The sequence below is a fragment of the Babylonia areolata genome, chromosome 21 (assembly GCF_041734735.1).
Source record: "Babylonia areolata isolate BAREFJ2019XMU chromosome 21, ASM4173473v1, whole genome shotgun sequence".
In the NCBI taxonomy this organism is placed as follows: Eukaryota; Metazoa; Mollusca; class Gastropoda; order Neogastropoda; family Buccinidae; genus Babylonia; species Babylonia areolata.
Genome location: NC_134896.1, coordinates 57,280,036 through 57,287,535, shown reverse-complemented (window position 1 = coordinate 57,287,535; position 7,500 = coordinate 57,280,036). Strand labels below are relative to the sequence as shown.

At 40.3% G+C, this 7,500-nt stretch overlaps 1 protein-coding gene across 1 annotated transcript in view; it reads right to left on the bottom strand.

The window, feature by feature from the left end:
• LOC143296381 (alpha-mannosidase 2x-like) overlaps positions 1 to 7,500 on the bottom strand; it is a 303,112-nt gene that overhangs the window by 81,459 nt on the left and 214,153 nt on the right. The gene's annotated exons all lie outside the window — the stretch shown is intronic.

Here is a 7,500-nt window from a genome sequence, read left to right as displayed (position 1 = left end):
ATATTAAATACTATTAAAAATATTTATTTCTTTTAAATATTGCAATATTGTCCACGGAGGGACATCACGGAACAACGTTCTCAATGAATCTGCTGTAAAAAAAACCCCGTCGTGTGTCATAAAAGTCCCAACAATCAATCAGAATATGTTGCACAGTGAGTGGTTCATCACACGGAATACACCAAGGAGCCTCCTCTCCTTTCAGGAGGTAGGAATGTGTGATGTATGTATGACCTGTATGAAGTCGGCACAGCACTGTCATTTCTTTTCGATTCACCACAGCCATAGGAAGAGTCTCTTGAAGATTTGGTCGTATTTTAAATAATTTGTTATCTATTTGTTCATTCCATTCTTTCTGCCAGAGATCTTTAGTATACCGATGAACTTTGGGTTTAAAATCAGTAAAAGGAATATAAAACTTACATTGTTTCTCTCTAACAGCACTCTTAGCCAGATTATCTGCTATTTCGTTCCCTTGAATGCCCACATGACCGGGCACCCAAGCCAGCATGATTACAAAACCATTTCTTTTAAGATGGGTAAACAAACTGAAGAATTCTCGAAGTTTGGGATGATCAATATTACGATGAGCTATTGCCTCCAGAGAAGAAAGCGAGTCAGAAAAAACAACAAATTTACGATCAGATGATTGCAATATAGCATTTAAAGCTAGATTTAAAGCAGTTAGCTCTGCAGTAAACACAGAACTGTCTGACAGAATATGTTTCGTGAGTCTTTGGGAGGGAGAAGTCGGACAAAAAGCAGAAGCAGCCACTCCCTCCTCAGATTTTGAGCCATCCGTAAAAATTTTCTGATATAATGGATATTTCTGGCAGAGTTCGGAAAACAACTTTTTATAGACCAGTGAACTGGTACAGTCTTTCTTGAAGATGGCGAGATCAAATAAGATTTCAGGAGTTTCAAAAGTCCATGGAGGTTCCTCAGGAATTTTAAATTCAGTATCTATTAATGTAGGATCAATTTGGGCTTCTTGAATGTATTGAAACATTCGGATTCCCAATGGAGGTGTACACTTTGGGTTGTTATCAAATCTGGATTTAAACTTTGGTTTATAAATACTGTTGTGAGCTGGGTTTTCTACTTCAGAAACTAATTTAAGGTAGTAGTTCATAGAAAGTTTCAGTCTACGATTTGAAAGAGATGGCTCTCCAGCTTCTGCATATAAACTATGTACCGGTGTAGTACGGAAAGCTCCCAAACAGAGTCGGAGTCCCTGATGATGAACAGGGTCCAGCATCTTTAGGTAGGAAGGTCTTGCTGAACCATAGACAACACAACCATAATCAAGTTTAGAACGGACAAGTGCTCTATAGAGGTGCAAAAGGGTTTTCTTATCTGCACCCCACTCCGTATGTGCAACAATTCTTATAATATTTAGAGCTTTTTGGCATGAAATTTTTAAATGTTTTAGATGACTAAGGAAGTTCAATTTCTGATCAAAAATAACCCCGAGGAATTTCACCTCTTTAACAGCTGGAATTTTTGATTTCCCTAGATGAATCTCAGGATCTGGAAAAAAATGGCGGTAATTGTGAAAATGGATAGATTGTGTTTTGCCAGTTGAGAAAGTGAAACCATTTTCTTCTGCCCAATTTTGGATCTTGTCAACACAGAGCTGAAGCCGGCGTTGAATGCCAGGGTAGAAACTCCCACTTGCATATAAAGCAAAATAATCAACAAAGAGAGAGGAGTCATTGTCATTGTTTACAGAGTTAACTATATTATTTATTTTGATACTAAAAAGAGCAGGTGACAGAATGCTCCCTTGTGGAACGCCCATTTCCTGTTCATGAAGATCTGAGAGAGTAGAACCTACTCGAACTTGAAAAGTACGGTCTTCTAAGATTTTGTCTATAAATTGAGGAAGGTGGCCTCGAAAACCCATTTCATGAAGATCATGAAGTATTCCCTTTTTCCAGGTGGTGTCGTATGCTTTCTCCAGATCAAAAAAGATAGCTACCACATGCTGTTTATTTAAGAAAGCATTTCGTATAGCAGTTTCTAATCGGACTAAATGGTCAAGGGTAGAGTGATGCTTCCTGAATCCACACTGCTCTTTGGCTAAAAGTCCATCTGTTTCTAGTTTCCACATGAGTCTACTGTTCACCATTTTTTCCATTAGTTTACAAATGCAACTAGTAAGAGCAATAGGTCTGTAATTTGAAGGATTAGAAAGGTCTTTTCCAGCCTTAGGAATGGGAATGATAAGCGCTTTACGCCAGGAAGGTGGAAAGTAATCAGTAGTCCAGATAAGATTGTAAATTTTAAGCAGTATTTCAAGGCTTTCATCAGGCAAATGTTTCAACAATTGATAATGAATTTCATCAGGACCTGGAGATGAGTCATTGCAGGTTAATAGCGCCAATTTGAGTTCTGAGAGGGAAAAAGGAACATTGTAGTTTTCTATATTGTCAGAATTAAAGTTACATGGATTTTTTTCTTTTAAATTCTTATTTTTCAAAAATAAGGGAGATTTGTTGTTCTTAGTAGAAGAATGACTCTCAATGGAGGATGCTAGTAAATTGGCCACTGCTTTTTTGTCTGTGACGAGTGAATCTGCCAGTTTCAGATGGTTGATGGAGGGGCAGGTGTTTTTCCCCTTAATATTTTTAATTATTCTCCACACTTTTTTCTTACTTGTTTTAGAAGTGATGGATGAGCAGAAATTTTTCCAGGATTTTTGTTTATTTGTTTTATAAGTGAAACGTGCTTTAGCTCTTAGATGTTGATGAGCTCGAACATTTTCCGCTATTGGTTGACGAAATACTAAGCGTAGTGCTTTTTTCCTTTTTTTATTTATAAGGCGACACTCCTCATTGAACCAAGGCGTTTTAGGTAATCTAAACTTGTTTGAAGAAGATGGTATGGATTTCTTGGCAGATTTAATAATTAAGTCTGAGAATATTTGCATAGGATCTTCACTTTGAAGGATCTCTTCTTGGATCTCTGATCGTATGATTGTGGTATAAAAATCCCAGTTAGCTTTTTTGTAGTTTAGGTGTTCAGGCTGGGAAGTGTTTATAAAGGTAGAAGGAGTTAATATAGTTGGAAAATGATCACTACCATATAGGTCTTCAAGTACTCCCCACTCATAATCTAAGACTAATGAGGGGTCGCAAACAGCCAGATCTAAACAGGACAGTTTGCCGGTGGATAACTGAATATAAGTTGGAGTTTTAGTATTTAAGCAACATAAATTTAATTCTGTAAAAATATTTTCAAGAAGTAGACCCCGGGCAGATGTTTCTTCACTTCCCCAAAGTGGGGAATGACCATTTAAATCGCCCAAAAGCAAAAAAGGCTTTGGAAGTTGAGAAAATAGGTCAAAAAGATCTTGTTTATGAACAGGGATGGAAGGGGGTAAATATAAGGAACAAATGGTAATAGTTTTTTCCAGAGATACACGTGCAGCTACAGCCTGTAAAGTAGTATTTAGTTTAAGCGAACTATGAAGAAGAGAATTATGTATTAATAAAGATACTCCTCCCGTTACACCTTCATTTTTCAGTTGAGCAGATTTGGAAATAACATTGAAGCCTGTAACAGAGAAAGTGTGGTCATCTCTCTGCAGAGTTTCCTGCAAAGCTAGCACACACGGTTTTAGCTGTTTACAAAGTACCTGTAACTCTTGAAAATTCGCCCCGATTCCTCGGATGTTCCATTGAAGAATAGAGCTTTCCATCAGATGTTATACAGAAGATGTTTCCATATCACCATCCAATTCACTCAGAGGTTCAAATGGATTTTTGGCCGCGACAAGCCTTTCCTGACTAGATGTTTTCGCTTTTTGAGAGTTGGATGAGTGGCCTTTCGTTTTCGATTCCTTTCCCGAGGACAATCGAGATGCTGAAGGCTTCCTACTAGGAGGAGGAGGGTTTCCCTTCACCGCAGACCCGAATGTTCGAGAAGGAATGTTGGATCTTCCACCCGTAGGTGGGCCCGTCTTGTCATGATCAGTTTTGCTCCTTTCCTGTTTACTTTCAGTCTGACTTGTCTGGACTGATTGTGGGGCAGTTGTGGGGGTCATCTGCTGAGCAGTCTGACTGCCTGAGCTTTTCTTTATCAGAGTTGTGGGCGTTGCGCCCTTGACCCAAGTCACTTCCGTCTGGCATGAAACAGTAGATGATTTAACCTTCTGTGATTTCTGGAGCGCGTCGGAGTATGATAGTACCGACAGTGGTGCTACAAGTTGTTTTGCTTCATAGAAAGGTATTTTCTTTTCTGTAGCCAATCTTGTGATTTCATGTTCTCTTTTCCATACTGGACAGTCTCTTGAAGAAGAGTGATGGGCAGCCCTGCAGTTAGCACAACAGACCGGATCTTGACACGGCCCACTATGTTTTGCCTTTGCGCATGATCCACAAATCTCCTCTCCAGGACATCTCCCGCTGACATGTCCAAATTTTTGACATCTGAAGCATCTCATTGGAGAAGGAACATACAGTGAAACCTTTACTCTCAGAAACCCTACTTTCACCGACTCTGGAAGGACGGGAGAACAGAAGGTCAAGAAGAAAGTATTTGTAGGAACTCTGATATCTCCTTTTTTGATTGTAACGCGATGGACATCAGTTACTCCTTGTGATTTCATTTCAGATTTTATCTCCGTCTCAGAGATCCCTTTCAATTCAGGGCATCGGATGACGCCCTTTGATGAATTGAGAGTTCTATGAGGAGACACCTTGATTGGTCTGTCCACAAAAGAGGTTGCCTGAAGCATCTTGTCACTTTGTCTTTTTTTCTCACACTTGACCAAAAATGTTTTGGTTTTTTTGTTTGTGTGGACGTTTTTGGAGATTCCTGCAATCCCCGCAAATGCTTTCTCCACAATAAAAGGGCTGAGATCAGTCACTGGTTTTTCAGGGTCTGTGCCCTCAATCACCAGCCATGCAGGCCAGTTTCCAGAAATCTTTCTTGTCTCCTCTTCTGAATCTGAGGACAATCTGTCCTCAGACATCTTTCTTCTTTTGGGGGTTGAGGTATGTTTTGAATCCATAATTTTTCTTGGAAAATTCATCTCTCCCCTACCCACCCACCATGGAGTCCAACAAGGGGCCAGAACTAAAGAAAAACTTTGTTCCTTCCAGGCTTCAGGAGAGATATACGGCCCTCAGAGTTCAACCTAATCCATTGCAAAGGATAGTGCAAAGTTTCCGGGAACAGAAAACCCGACACTGCCAAAGTTCCAAACCAGGTCAAAAAACTGAAAACCTTGACCCAATCCCTCATGAGGAAGCCGCTTGGTACATGCGGGCCTCATGTACCTCCCGTCTAGGAGAGGTTGGAGCCAAAGTGACGTGTTGCAAGCTAGGCTTGCTCAATCACCAGGATCTCTTTCCCCACCGACACGGGTCGCATCGCACGGCAAACACGACGGACCTAAGGAGATCGCAGAGAAAAGGGAAGAAATGTGGAAAAGAAGACTTGAAGGGGAGTAGAAGACAGAACAGTACCGATCAAGGCAGATGATAATATAAAACCAAAATTTAAAAAAAGGAGAAGAAGAGCTCACCATCATGAAAGAGCGTGAGGTGACCCTGGGAACTAAAAAGGAGAAAAAACCCCTGAGGACCCCCAGGGCAGACCCCAGGGGTGTGTGTGTGTGTGTGTGTGAGATTATATTTGTATGTGTGTGTGTGTGTGAGGGTGTGTGTGTGTGTGTGTGTGTGTGTGTGTGTGTGTGTGTGTGTGTGTGTGTGTGTGTGTGTGTGTGTGTGTGTGTGTGTGTGTGTGTGTGTGTGTGTGTGTGTAAGAACCACAAAACGAACGAAAACAAAGTGTTTGTTTGCCTGTTTTCTTGACGCTCACGCAGCCACAACAGTCCCAATGGCGGGAAGAGATCCCGTAGGTTGCAATCCTCTTATATCTACTTGCCTAGCTACAGAAAGACACAAGCAAAAGAAAGAAAGAAAGAGAGAGATCAGTGAAGAAATAAAAGGAGAAAAACGTCAAGGAAGAAAAAGAAAAAGAAGTAGAACATGTCCAGACACAGAAAGAGCTTGAATGTACATCGAGCGAGAACTTTGAAAGCTGCTTGACATGCAGACAGAAATCAAGAAAGAACGAAGATAAGACAGATAGAACAAAGACGAGGAGAAAAAAAAAGTGTGTGTGTGTGGGGGGGGGGGGGGGAGTGGAGGGGGAGAAGAGAAATCATAAACAAGGGAAAACACACACACACACACATACACACACACACACACACACCACACACATACACACACACACACACACACACACACACACACACACACACACACACACACACACCAAACAAAAAAACAGACAACAAAAAAGCGAACAAAAAAAAAAAAAAAAAAAAAAGGGGGGAGAAAGTGCACCCAAACAAAAAATTCCCATCAATATAGATTAAACAAAGCAAGGGAATTCCACATAGAATGAAAGAACGAAACAAACAAAGGAAAGACAAAAAACAAAACAAACAAAAAACAACCTTTGAAACAAACATGGAGAATTTCAGACAAAACAAAACAAACAACAAAAAACAACCTTTGAAACAAACATGGAGAATTTCAGACAAAACAAAACAAACAACAAAAAACAACCTTTGAAACAAACATGGAGAATTTCAGACAAAACAACAACAACAACAAAAAGACAATAATAAAAAAAAAAGAAGTAAAAATCGAGACGATTTTCAAACTGGATCTAAAGACAGCAGCAGAAGAAGCTGTCGACAGCTTTAGAACAAAGAAAACACTCCACGTCACCGCTAGCAAGAAGAGAGACTTCAGCTTTGGAGAATGGAGAATGAACAAGCTAACGTGGGGACATGCAGGTTTTTCGTCCACTCTCTTAGCTCACAAAACACAGTCATTAAAAACAAACAAACAAACCAACCCTGAGTAATCTTCTCTTCTTCTTCTTCTTCGTTCGTGGGCTGCAACTTTCGCGTATTCACTCGTTATGTACACGAGTGGGCTTTTACGTGTATGACCGTTTCTACCCCGCCGCCAAGTAGGCAGCCACACTCCGTTTTCGGGAGTAAACAGAGTAACAAAACCACGATCCGATGAGAGGCAGAAGAGGGGAGAAGGAGAGAGAGAGAGTAGGAGAGAGTGAGAGAGGCGAAGAGTGAGAGAGAGAGAGAGGGAGAGAGAGGGAGAAGTGGATATAAGTATTATATATATATATATATATATATGTGTGTGTGTGTGTGTGTGTGTGTGTGTGTGTGTTTTATCTTCAGTTTAACGTCTATTCACTATAAGTGTTTTTATATGTGTGTGTGTGTGTGTGTGTGTGTGTGTGTGTGTGTGTATCTATATATGTGTGTGTGTGGAGAGAGAGAGAGAGATGTTTATTCATATATAGTCCAAGGCCCCTTATGAAGGTGTATGTGAACATGATACAATGCAAACACCACAGTGCAAAATATATGGAAAAACTGGATATAACATCAGTTCCAAATGAAAGCTAGCTTAGATGAGAGAGAGAGAGAGAGGAAGACATAAAGAG